Source organism: Triticum urartu, chromosome 5A (assembly GCF_056163025.1).
Source record: "Triticum urartu cultivar PI428250 chromosome 5A, HENAU_Tu73, whole genome shotgun sequence".
Lineage (NCBI taxonomy): Eukaryota > Viridiplantae > Streptophyta > Magnoliopsida > Poales > Poaceae > Triticum > Triticum urartu.
The window spans coordinates 664,300,138-664,313,860 of NC_141877.1; positions in this window are offsets into that span (position 1 = coordinate 664,300,138).

A 13,723-nucleotide genomic window follows, 5' to 3' on the forward strand; every position below is an offset into this window, starting at 1 on the left:
CTCAAAACTTTTTTCTAGACACAACAACGTCAGCTAATTCGATCAAGCAGGGGGGCTCCTAAGGTCGGGGAAGGCTCTGATACCAACTTGTAACGCCCTCTGAGGGAGTCCTGGATAAGGGGGTGTTCGGATAGCTGGACTATACCTTCAGCCGGACTCCTGGACTATGAAGATACAAGATTGAAGACTTCGTCCCGTGTCCAAAAGGGACTTTCCTTGGCGTGGAAGGCAAGCTTGGCGATACGGATATGCAGATCTCCTACTATTGTAACCGACTTTATGTACCCCTAACCCTCTCCGGTGTCTATATAAACCGGAGGGTTTTAGTCCATAGGACAACATACACAACAACAATCAAACCATAGGCTAGTTTCTAGGGTTTAGCCTCTCTAATCTCGTGGTAGATATACTCTTGTACTACCCATATCATCAATATTAATCAAGCAGGACGTAGGGTTTCACATCCATCGAGAGGGCCCAAACCTAGGTAAAACTTCGTGTCCCTTGCCTCCTGTTACCATCCGGCCTAGATGCACAGTTCGGGACCCCCTACCCGAGATCCGCTGGTTTTTACACCGACATTGGTGCTTTCATTAAGAGTTCCTCTTTGTCGTCGCCATCAGGAAGGATGCCTCGCCCCGTCTTTAAAGACAGCACCGTTGCTAAGGGAGCTTTGGCTGTCGGCCAAACCCTCCGGCTAGCTGGTTTTCTTAGACCGCCTGTTCGGCTTCTGCGCCGACAATGACTTCTTGAGTTGTCGAAAACAATCTTGATGTCAGCTCGGAACTCGCCGAGCAGTTAGATCCAATGGAGCTCTCCTGCATAAACGAGATCTTGGATCGCTTCGCCGCCCTGGGAGTCGCTATGGATTACGACCAGATGGGGCCTAAACCTGATCTGAGAGAGATTAACTCTCCCAAGTCACCCATCATGTTGCCGTGGTAGAGGGACAGTGCGGCGACCCTTCATCTATCTTAAGGACTCGCTACGTCCGGATTCCCGATCCCTCCAAGCCGGATACCCGCGGAGGGGAGGATATCACTCAATACCTGAACTTAGAGTCAGGCGACGGGCTGGATTCATTGGACAACATCCAGGAATCCAAATTTTCGAGTTCGGAAATTCCTCGGTCTCTGAGCCTCAGATGGGGTGAGGCTTCGGATTTAATTCCACCCACCCGCCCCAACATAAGCGATCTATCCAAAATCAGGCAAAAGCCCGATGAAACAGTACATCATTACTGGGCCAGATTCCTCCTGGTTAAGAACAGGCTAAGGGACTGCCGCGAGGAAGACGCAATCTCAATGTTCTGCAATAATTGCACAGACAAGGGATACTCAACGCCATAAGTCGCCGTGATATTACACACTTCGCTGACTTGGCGTCCATTGTACGAAAGTACTATGCGATGGAAAGCGCCTGGAAAACCGAAATCAAATTTTTGGACAATCTGGCCCTGAATACAAACCCAGTCTGAAATAAAAGGGTGCATCATCGCCAGACACCTGGGTCAAGCACTAAAAAGCAAAAACCCTCTACAGGGCATGGAACCGTACTGGAAGGATGGCTCAATGGACCATTTAAAATTCACAGTACAGAGGACGCCACACCAACTCACAGCCTCACAGCATGTTGGATACTCCGGCAGGTGGCCAAAATTGGTGAAAATCTCCTAATTCCGGAGGCCACAGAAAGCCAACCCAGAGACACCAATACGGTATTAACAGTCTTCGAGACTTTCGCATCAAATAATATGCGAAAAAGGACACTCCGCAGCCTTGCCGAAGTCTACCAAGTAGCAACAATAAACCCATGGAGTGACACGACTATTACCTTTAACGCCAGTGATAAACCTAAATTCCGAACAGCCCGAGCACCAGCCGCATTGGTCCTCAGTCCAATAGTGGACGGCTTTCGTCTTACCAAGGTACTCATGGACGGCGGCAGCGGATTGAACCTCATTTATGAGGAAACCCTTCAGAAAATGGAAATAGACTGGAACCGCATTGAGCGAAGCAGCACAACATTTAGAGGAATAATCCCCAGTCGGGAAGCGCGCTGTATAGGAAAAATCACACTAGATGTGGTGTTCGGCACGCCAGATAATTACAGGACCGAAGAGGTCACGTTCCATGTGGCTCCGTTCAGCAGCGGTTATCACGCTCTGCTAGGGCGGGAAGCGTTTACAATCTTCCAAGCAATACCCCATTACGGGTACGTGAAGCTCAAGATGCCCGGGCCTAACGGGATCATCACTCTCGCTAGTGATCCGGACATAGCACTCCGCGCCGAAAACAAGACAGCCGCACTGGCCCTCGAGGCACTATCCGAAGCCCTAGCGGCTGAGGAACTGACTGCGCTGCGCTCTACGGTGAATAGGGACGATGTGGTACTCGACAAAAGATCCAAGTCCACCTCCTTTAAACCGGCGGACGAAATAGTCAAATTCCAAGTCCATCCAACGGACCCCAATAAAACAGCTTCCATCGGGGCACAGTTAAACCCTGATGTAGACGCTGCACTACGACAGTTCCTACAAGAGAACTGGGAAATTTTCGCCTGGCACCCTTCAGACATGCCAGGAATCCCACTCAGGCTGGCCGAGCACAGCTTAAATATCCAAACAGGATTCAAACCTGTCAAACAGGCTCTTTGGCGTTTTTCTGGACCTAAGAGACAGGCCATGGGAGAGGAGCTAGCAAACCTATTGGAGGCTGGATTCATCAGAGATATAAAACATCAGAACTGGCTAGCAAACCTGGTGATGGTACCAAAGAAGGACAAATCCTGGCGCCAGAGTGTTGATTTTAAAGACCTTAACAAGGCTTGCCCAAAGGATCCCTTCCCCCTCCCCCACATCGATCAAATTATTGACGCCACCGCAGGACACGATTCGTTGTGTTTCCTCGATGCATATTCCGGCTACCATCAAATCAAGATGGCAGAACCAGACCAAGCCGCAACGGCATTTATCACACCATACGGCCCATTCTGCTTCAACACGATGCCCTCCGGGCTCAAAAACGCCGGCGCAACATATCAGCGCATGATTCAGACATGTCTGGCAAGCCAGATTGGGAAAACAGTGGAGGCATATGTAGATGACGTGGTCGTCAAAACAAGACATGTCGAATCTCTCGTAGACGACTTGAGGTTCATATTTGATAACCGCCGAACATACGACATCAAGCTCAACCCGGAAAAATGCGTTTTCGGCATTCTAGCCGAAAAGCTCTTGGGCTTCATTGTATCCGGTAGAGGAATTGAAGCAAATCCAGCCAACTCTGAGCTCTGTCGCAACTGGATATCCCAAAGGACCTCAAACAAATACAAAAGTTAACCGGATGCGTGGCGGCTCTAAGCCGCTTTATCTCCCGCTTGGGAGAAAAGGCCCTACCCCTTTACCGCCTCCTTCGGCGCACCGAACACTTCAAATGGACGGATGAAGCCACGGCCGGACTCGGCGAAATAAAATCCATACTGGCAACAAACCCAGTCCTGGCCGCGCCAAACATTGGCGAACCAATGCTATTATACATTGCAGCAACACATCAGGTTGTAAGCGCAGTGCTCGTCGTCGAACGAGAAGCAGACGGACACAAATTCCCCCTTCAAAAGCCGGTCTATTATGTGTACACTATCCTCACACCCTACAAAATCACGGTACCTGCATTATCAAAAGATCGCGTACGCGGTATTCATGGCATCCCGGAAGCTATGACACTACTTTCAAGAGTGTTCAATAACAGTAGCCTCGGAAGTACCACTTAACGATATTATAAACAACCGTGACGCATTGGCCGCCACTCCACCGGAAGGGCCGCACACCGCACTGGCCTCCGCATGGGTTGGCAGGCTGGCCCGAGAGTGACTCACGAGCGAGCAAGCCGCTGCGCTGGCCTTCGCTCGAGCCAGATGGCTGACCTTAGCGCGGCACGCGCGAGCAAGCCGCCGCGCCGCTGTGCCAATCTAGCTAGAAAACCTTGCAGATAAGCAGCTGGACGGAGCTATCTTGGCTAGCTAGCGCCCGCGAGCGTTGGACGGAGCTGGCATTTGGGCTACCGCAAGATGAGCTCCGCACCACGGCCAGTTTTGACCTCGCCTTCTGCTGGCGACGGTAGCTGCGTCCCATGGGCGAGGATGACTAGGTGGACGGGCCGGAACAAGGAGGTCACTCGGGGATTTTTGTGCAGACTGACATGTAGGTCCCACAAGTCATAACGCTCGGTCGAATAGAAGGCGTTGACTTACTGGGAGACAAGGGCCCTATTTGGATATTCTAAGTCAGAGGTTAGATTCTAACCCTGAACTAACTCTAACCAAAGTGGTGTTTGGATGGCAGGGTTAGATTGACAACAAATGTATCCAAACAGGGCCATGGGTTGAAACGTGCCTACAATGGCACTTCGTAGAGTAGTCGTTTCTTGGTTGGGCTGGTTGGTAAGAGCATGTACAATGGTTGATAAGGTACTCTTATCTTAATTCTGCCACGTATGCAAGTGGTAGTAGTTTCTTGGCATTATTAGTGGTTTCTTGCATTATTAGGGGTTTCTTGTAAGGAACAATGTACTACTAGCGACAAAAGGCGATTCTAGGTTGCGTTGTACTCCAACGAGTACTACTAGTGGTCGTGGGAATGTATACCTCGTTTTGTGGGTTCGATCCCGGCCGAATGCATGGTAGCCTTCTTTTAAATAGTAACTTCGATGCAAGCCAATATTTTACACAGGTAGTTTGAGTTTTGAAGTCAAATGGACGTGCGCCACCACAATCTGGGTGCACTGGATAGCCTAGCCACGTGAATGGGTTTTCCTTCCCAACATCTCGTGGCTCGCGTGCTCACCCTAGCCGGACCTCGCTTGCAGCTTCCTCATCAGCTAGTACTAGCATAATTAAACTAGCGCCTCCCAATTAAGCCTGATGAGCCGGAAAAGCCTGACGGGGCATTAATTAGGAACTATGCAATATCGCTCTGTACGTAAAGTGCTATAACTACTACTCTGTAGCTTGTGGCGTTGCATGAATGGACTTCACTCCATTATCGACTCTACTATAAAAGAAATTCCTCTTGACGTTTTTTTTGAAACGGAGGCAAAAGCTTTGCTTCATCTCATTCATAAAGAAGGAACTACTAACAAAGTTCGACGAGATCCATTACACCTCCACAAATGGAAGAGAAAAGCCTAGTCTCGCTGTATAAAATAACTCATATGTTCTGCCCCCGCAGTAACCGTTGCTGATAAACAGGCTTCTAGTGTGTGCCTGAGAGGAGCGGCTGAGTAGGCCAGCTACATGAGAGGAGCGGCTGAATAGAGCACCGAGAGTACCCTTTAGGCCACTACGCAGGTGTACTTTCCCTGCATTGAGAGCAGTACGTAGTACCCTCCACTTCCAACTGTACCTCCTTGGCCCTGAGATTCAAGAGTTCAACACTGGTGCACTATACTAGAAGTGCAGTACATCGCACTACTAGTTGAGAAAGTAGTACTAGTACTGCTACAGTACGAGTGCGCACTCCTCCGTCACATAATGCAAGACATTTTTTGAAACTAGTTGGCGTGTACAAAAAATAGCAAAAACATACCCAAAATTTCTTAATCCATGCCAAAAACTACTAGCTAGTGCCAAAAATTTCTTAATAGTGCTATTATTTACAGTATAATGCAATCCCATAATGTCCCATAATGCCAGTACTAGTAGTAAATAATAGCCTTACGCCTTCGCTAAGGAACGAACTACAGTTGGAAGGGACGAGGCCATTCAGTTACTATGCTCTTATCTCCTCCTCGCCAGTTCCCCTCCCCCCAAAGAGAAGATGGTTCGTCACTGCTCCCATGGATTCGCCAGGTGGTTCTCCTCCTCGTCGGGGCTGGGAGACATTGGACGACAATCCTCTGGGAGAAATCGCACGCCGCGCCGATGTCTTCACCGCCGCAAGACTCGGTGCTTCCTGCACCAACTTTTTCAAGACGGTGCTTAAAAAGGCTTGGGAAAAGGCCATGCTTGTTGGGCTTCCATGCGTCCTCGAGGAGAAGGTTCTTCTATGGGACAATCCTTCAAACAGTCCACCGCTCCCTGGCCATGGTTGCACGTTGACTCGGCTAGAGTTGCCGACGTTGAGAGGTAGTCGGATTTTGTCCGATGAGCAAGTCAGTAATGGAGTTCGATCATGTAGTACCTAGTTATTCCATTTCCATCCTGTAATTTCTCTGCTGCCCACCGTCTTATATATAGGTCGGGGTCGGTGCCAACGAAGATTGGCTTGCATACCTCCGGCTGAATAGCACCATCATTTTGCACAACATCCACAGCAGTGCGGCCGTTCGGGTAAACCCCTTCTCCACCATTGGGATCGGCCCTCCGGACTGGCTGGGCTTGAATACATATGATGATGCCTACATGAGATTGAAGAAGATAGTAATTGCGGACCCGCCGACAAAGCGACACGGCTACGACGATTACTATCTCATCGCGGTGTTCGACATAAGGATTGCCATCAATGCAAGAGGCAGTAACGGCAGAGGCTGGCGCATGTTGGCGGCGGTAGATTTGTACCCCTACACGTTCGAAAACGCCGTGCGCCATCTAGGACGCATCTTCGTGGTGACAAGCCAGGGGACTTGTTTCATCTGGTTGCCATCCTACGGTATGGGAGATTACAAACGGAATGCACAAACCATCATTTGCATACCTGACGGTACTCCATTATTTGCAGGGACCAGTCATCCCGCGATCAAAATAAGATCGCCGATCCTGGATGTGCATTTGCATCCGCAATTCGGTCGAACCTGGAACCTTGTAGCTGACTTTGGCATATTGGGATCAACTATCGTAGCAGTCGTTACCCATGGTACCACTGATGTGCAACATGGTCACACAATCTACCATGATCGGACCGTCACCATCTACCCAGGTATTCCATTTTTAACCCTCTCACCTTTCTTTCATTGGTGTACTAGTACTCTACTTACTTACTAGTAGGAGTACTTTTTACCTTGGAGTACTTTTTACCCACTAGCTGCCACCATTTTTGTTTTTCCATGTCTTACTATCTCATCCATGTAGCGAAGAGTGGCTATATATAATAAGACAGTTATTTTACTTCCTATATACCGGAGTAGTACTAAAACATGTATTCGACAACACTGTAGGTATCACACTGAGTGGCCTAAGCAAGCATTCATTCCAGCGCATTTCTAGGGCATTCAAAAGGGGCACGTGGACGCGTCGCAAGATATAATCAGAGTGCAGCATGCATGCGATGTGGCACAACACCGGCAATACCTTGCCGGTGATGGACAACGGCTAGCAGACAGGCAGCAAAAAGGTTCTGGTGCTGCACAACAACAAGAACTTCGACCAGCAGAGGACCAACTGGGTGATGCACGAGTACCACCTCGGGGACCTGGAGCAAGGGAAGGAGCGGGAGCTGGTCCTCTGCAAGATTTTCTACCAGACGAACACTAGGGCCAGGAGTAAAAAGATTATAAGTTACTTTGGTATTGGTACTTGTACTACCTTGTCGTCCGTAAGTTGGTATTGTTGTTACCAATCTTTTGGTATGAACATGGCATTTTCTTCCAACCATCATGCCGAGGATCGACGTGGATATAAAGCTGAATCATTTGTTTCGAAACGAATTTTCAGGCACCTGATTTTTATTTGATGGGTAGCATAAGCACCTGCTGTTCGAATTCCCAGTTCTCCAAATTTTTTGAAACAAGTGCATGCTCTTATTAACACGATGAAAAACAATATCCCTGCTGCATCCCAGTTATCATTCTAGACTTGCAGAATTTTCTCGTTTATTGAACACGTATATTGTTTTTTTTTCAGGTCGAGCAAGTTTCAACTGGGCTGTAGACTGCCTAGGCTTGGTTTTGTTTTTAACAGGCCCAGCCCATGACGACAACCACTACTGGAATCAGCTAGTTTGCCATCTGCTAGTTCTTTGCCATCAGCTTCCAAAAAGCAGACGGCAAAGAACTGGCTGATGGCAAAGACAAAGTTTGCCATCAGCCAGTTCTTTGCCGTCTGCTAGCGGACGGCGAAGATTCTTTGTCGTCGGCTAGCGGACGGCAAAGAGGGAGGGGCCCCACTGACGAGCTGCAAAAAAAAACCTGACGGGCCCCCCTCTTTGCCATCCGCTAGCGGACGGCAAAGACCAAGGAGGCGGACGGCAAAGGTTGGCGGACGGCAAAGAGGGAAGCCCCACGTAACGTTAACGGGGCCGCGCCCCACACCCTCCTCTCTCTCTCCCACCTCCACCGCCCCGTCGCACCACGCCCCGCCGCCGCCCTAGCGCCCCCCGCCGCCGCCCCGGCGCCCCCCCCCCCGCCCCGCCGCCGCCCCAGCGCCCCCGCCGCCGCCCCGGCGCCCCCCCACCCCTGCCCCGCCGCCGCCCCAGCGCCCCCCGGCACCCCCCCGCCCCAGCGCCCCCCGCCGCCGCGCCGGCGCCTCCCCCCCCCCCCCCCCGCCCCAGCGCCCCCCGCCGCTGCCCCAGCGCCCCCCGCCGCCGTCCCAGGCCGCCCCGCCCCGCTCCTCCGTCGCCCTAGGCCGCACCGGCCCCCTCCTCCACCCTGCAGGTGAGGCCTTCTTCTTCCTTTTTTTCTTTTTCCTTTTTTCTGTTTTTTTAGTTTTAGGTTTATGTTTAGTTTAGATTTAGTTTTAGTTTTAGGATTAGTTTTAGGTTTATAGGTTTAGTTTTAGTTTAGTTTTAGGTTTAGATTTAGTTTTTTTCTTTTTTTGATTTTTTAGTTTGAGTTTTAGGTTTAGTTTAGTTTTAGGAAAGAAGAAAAAGAGAAAAAGAGGAGATCAGGAGAAGAAGAAGAGGAGGAGGAGAAGAAAAAAGAAGAAGAGGAAGAAGAAGAAGAAAAAAGAGGAGAGGAGGAGAAGAAGAAGAGGAAAAAGGAAAGGAGGAAGAAGAAGAAGAAAAAAGAGGAGAGGAGGAGAAGAAGAAGAGGAAAAAGGAAAGGAGGAAGAAGAAGAAGAAAAAAGAGGAGAGGAGGAGAAGAAGAAGAGGAAAAAGGAAAGGAGGAAGAAGAAGAAGAAGACCCCGACCCTGACCCCGACACCCCGACACTCCAAGCCTGACCCGACACCCCGACCCCGACCCCGACACCCCGACCCGACACGGTACCCAGACCCCGACCCGGCACCCCGACACGACACCCCGACCCCGAGACCCCGACCCCGAGACCCCGACCCCGACACCCTGACCCCGACCCCGACCCCGACCCCGACACCCCGACCCTGACCCCGACACCCCAAGCCTGACCCGACACCCCGACCCCGACACCCCGACCCCCCGAGCCTGACCCGACACCCCGACCCCGAGCCTGACCCGACACCCTGACCCCGACACCACACCCCGACCCCGAAACAACACCCCGACACCGACACGGCACTACCCCGACATCGACACGACACCCCGACCCCCCGACCCCGAAACAGCACCCCGACCCCGACACGGCACCCCGACACCGACAGGACACCCCGACCACCCACACCTCCCGTAAAGGTGTTCTTGGCCTTCCAGAGGCCGACGGGGTCATATATTTGTGAATTATTAGTTAGGTCATATATTTTTAGATTTTGTTATGAAAAACATCATATATAATTGTGTTGATCGTGTAGTTTTAAATGTGCAGTTGTTTCATCGCTGCGAGGTTTGGTGTTCGACGACCTCGCCGTGCGTTTGACGAGCTCTGCCCCTTCGTTCGTGGGTGAGCACAAATGACAAGTCCTCCTCCCCCATTAATTATTTGATCTATTTCGATGAAACTTGATAGCTAGCTATGTATGTGTCTTGAATCATCAGTATGCGTAACCAATATGTGTCTCCCGTTCGAAAGCATCATAGTTATAAATATGCATGCATTTGCATATATATAACCTTGATTCTTTCGAATTGTCCAACGCTATCCATGGACAGCCCGAGTATGTGTAGATTGGGTTCCTTTTCCCATATGCTTTGCTCCGGATCCGACGCATATATTTCGTCAGTGCCTCCCCTGTTGTTCTCCGGGTACACATCCTCTCTGTTTATTGCAGAGACGTGTATTAGGAGAACAGCGGGGAGGTGCTGCCGAAATTTTGCGTCGGATCCGGAGCATAGCATGGGAAAATAAACCCAATCTACACATACACGGGTGGGATTAGGACCTATCATTACCTATTGGAGTGTAGGTTGCATGGACGTAATAAAATTGACAAAGTAGATCAACTGATGAATATATACATGGTGAATTACATATATAATTGTTGTGTGTCCAGTAGCTCTGAAAGTCAAGATGAGTGACCGTGCTTGGATGTATACCGGTCACACTGGTCAGAACAAATGGAGCGCTGAATGGTTCACAAAAACTAAGGGGTTTGTGCAAGCCGCATTTGCAAATGGCCAAAAGAAAACCTGGTGCCCCTGTTTCCGGTGCGGCAATTGGGAAAAGAAGACAGAGGCTGAAATGGGCAAACACCTGCAAAAGAGTGGATTTACGCCCGATTATACGGTGTGGACATTTCATGGTGAGTCTGCCCAACGTGACCGAGCTGAGGTGGATCGTCGTCGCACCGACGAGCATGGTACCGGGATGGAAAACATGGTGCAAGGCTATGATGATGCTCGGGATTCGGACGAGGAGATGGAGGAATCTGCAAAGGCCTTCAATGAAATGTTGGAGTCTTCGAAACGTCCGCTCCACGAGCACACTAAGCTTTGTCAGTTGGATGCCATCTCACAAGTAATGGCTCTGAAGGCTCAGTTCAACTTGGGCAGAGAATGCTATGACGCAATTATGAAAGTATTTGGACGCTTTCTACCCAAAGGCCATGTAATGCCTGCAAACCTGTACCAGTCGGACAAAATCCTCCGTGCACTGAAGATGCCCTATGAGAAGATACATGCCTGTGAGAAAGGATGTGCCTTATTTAGGCTTGACTATGCGACTTGAACTATTGTCCCATTTGCAAGTCTTCCAGGTATATTGTGGTAGACAACGGTATGGGTGAGAAGACACAGACCAAAATCCCCGTTACTGTTCTTCGGTATATGCCAATCGTACCAAGACTTCAACGTCTTTTCATGGTCGAAGAGACGGCCAGACAGATGACATGGCACAAAACAGGCAAAAGAACCGAACTAGATGCAGATGGGAATCTGATGATGGTACACACATCGGATGGTGTTGCGTGGCAAAAGTTTGATGAATTACATGCTGACAAAGCGGCAGATCCGAGGCATCCTCGAGTCGGCATCAGCACGGATGGGTTCAGTGTGTTTGGTATGACGGCAGCCCAATACAGTTGTTGGCCCGTATTTGTCTTTCCACTCAATCTCCCCCCCGGACAGATTATGCAAAGAAAGAACATTTTCCTGACGTTGATAATTCTAGGACCCAACTATCCGGGCAAAAATATGAATGTGTACATGCAGCCGCTTAAGGACGAATTGCAAGAAGCCTGGGATAATGGGTTCAAGACATACGACGCCTTTAGCAAACGGAACTTCATAATGCGTGTCTGGTACATCTACTCGACGCATGACTTGCCGGTGTATGCGCTATTCGTTGGCTGGTGTGTGCATGGAAGGTTCCCGTGCCCCACATGCAAGGGAGCTCTTGAGTTTCGTTGGCTTCAGGCCGGTCGCAAGTTTTCTTGCTTCGACATGCATAGACAGTTCCTGGATCCTCGCCATAAGTTCAGGAAAGACAAGAAGAACTTCATCAGGGGTAGAGTTGTCAAAAACTCTGCACCACCTGCATTGACAGGCCAACAGACCCTGGATCAGTTAAACGCTCTCGAGCCAGATCCACAACGTCCAGGGTACTTCAAGGGGTATAATACTAAGCATGCGTGGACTCACAAAACATGCTTATGGGATCCGCCTTACTTCAAAGACCTCCTTTGCCCACACAACATCGACGTGATGCACACTGAGAAGAATATCGCCGAGGCACTTTTTGGTACATTGTTCGGCATAGATGGGAAGTCAAAGGATAATACTAAGGCTAGAGTCGATCTGGAGGCGCTATGTGATAGGCCGTTACAAAACATGAAAGAACCGAAAGGAAAGCAGAACTGGACAAAGCCAAAGGCATGGTTCAATCTTGGAAGGCCAGCTATGAGGGAAATTCTCTTCTGGGTGCAACAGCAGTTGATGTTCCCCGATGGGTATGCAGCGAATCTAAAGAGGGGAGCGAATCTTGATAAACTGAAGATATTTGGTCTCAAGAGTCATGATTGGCACATATGGATTGAGTGGGTAATGCCGGTGATGTTGCGTGGCTTCATCCCTGAGGATGAATGGCTAGTACTGGCAGAACTCAGCTATTTCTTCCGTGTTCTTTGTGCGAAAGAACTATCGCCTGGCGTGCTAGAAGAAATGGAAGAGTTGGCGCCGGAGTTGATCTGCAAGTTAGAGAAGATCTTTCCACCGGGATTCTTTAATCCAATGCAGCATTTGATTTTGCATCTCCCGACCGAGGCAAGATTGGGGGGGCCCGTGCAAAATCGTTGGTGCTACCCAACTGAGAGGATGCAGAAGACGCTTCGAGAAAAATGTAAAAATAAACGTAGAATTGAAGCATCGATGGCTGAGGCATTCATCACAGAGGAGGCGGCAAACTTCGTAACAGCGCACTACGAAGCCAAAAATCGTCATTTGCATAATCCGAAGCCTCGGTACAATGCTGACGAGCCTAAAAAGGGTGGATCCAACCTCAGCCTATTCAAAGGGAATCTCGCACCAGGTAGTGTTTCACATCCAGTATCTTTGGATAACAAAGAATGGCGGACCATTTCGTTGTATATCTTCAACAACCTGATAGAAGTGCGGCCGTACATCGAGTAAGTTCTTGGTACATTGTTTCGCAACTTCTATTTCCTTTGAACTACTCTTATTCCTGGATATGTCATACAGTCGATACGTCACCATATTCTCGTATGGAGCGGAGATCCAAAAGGATTCCGTCGAAGAGTATGAGCTTCTCACAAAGCAAGGACGTGGCTATCCCGGTTTCATCTCTTGGTTCAAACAAACGGTAATTTCTATTAGACAATTTCATATCATTCGCTAATTTGTGCATAATGCAACAATCCTTTCATATTAAACTTGTAGGCTAATTCAGAGTCTATAGACGCCGAATTGAGACAAGTCGCTAACGGTTTTGACTATAAGGTCCGTTCATTTGACAAGTACGACATCAACGGGTATCGCTTTCGTACCTATGGCAAAGAGCTATCTATGGCCGACCGAAAGTCAACAAATTGTTGTGTATCTGCTATCGGCGAAGGAGGTATCGAGTATTATGGGAGAGTTGAAGCAATTTATGAACTTCTGTTCTATGGTGAAAATCCACCGAATGTCGTAGTCTTTAAATGTTATTGGTTTCAGCCGAAGGAGACTAGAAGGACTCATGAACATGTAGGGCTAGTTGAAATCAACCAAAGCACTCATTTAGATGTTCCTGATGTCTATATTATGGCTCAACAGGCGACCCAAGTATTCTATCTTCCGTGGGCCTGCCAAACTAATCCCAATCTGAAAGGTTGGGATGTCGTTTATGAAGTGCCGCCACGTGCTAGACTTTCTCCCCCAAAGGAAGAGGATTATGAACCTCACATTAACCCAGACACATATGAAGGAGAATTCTTCCAAGAGACACGTCTTTCCAAAAAGCGTTTCAAGAACCGCTATACTTCACCCCAAAACATTGAAGTAGACAGC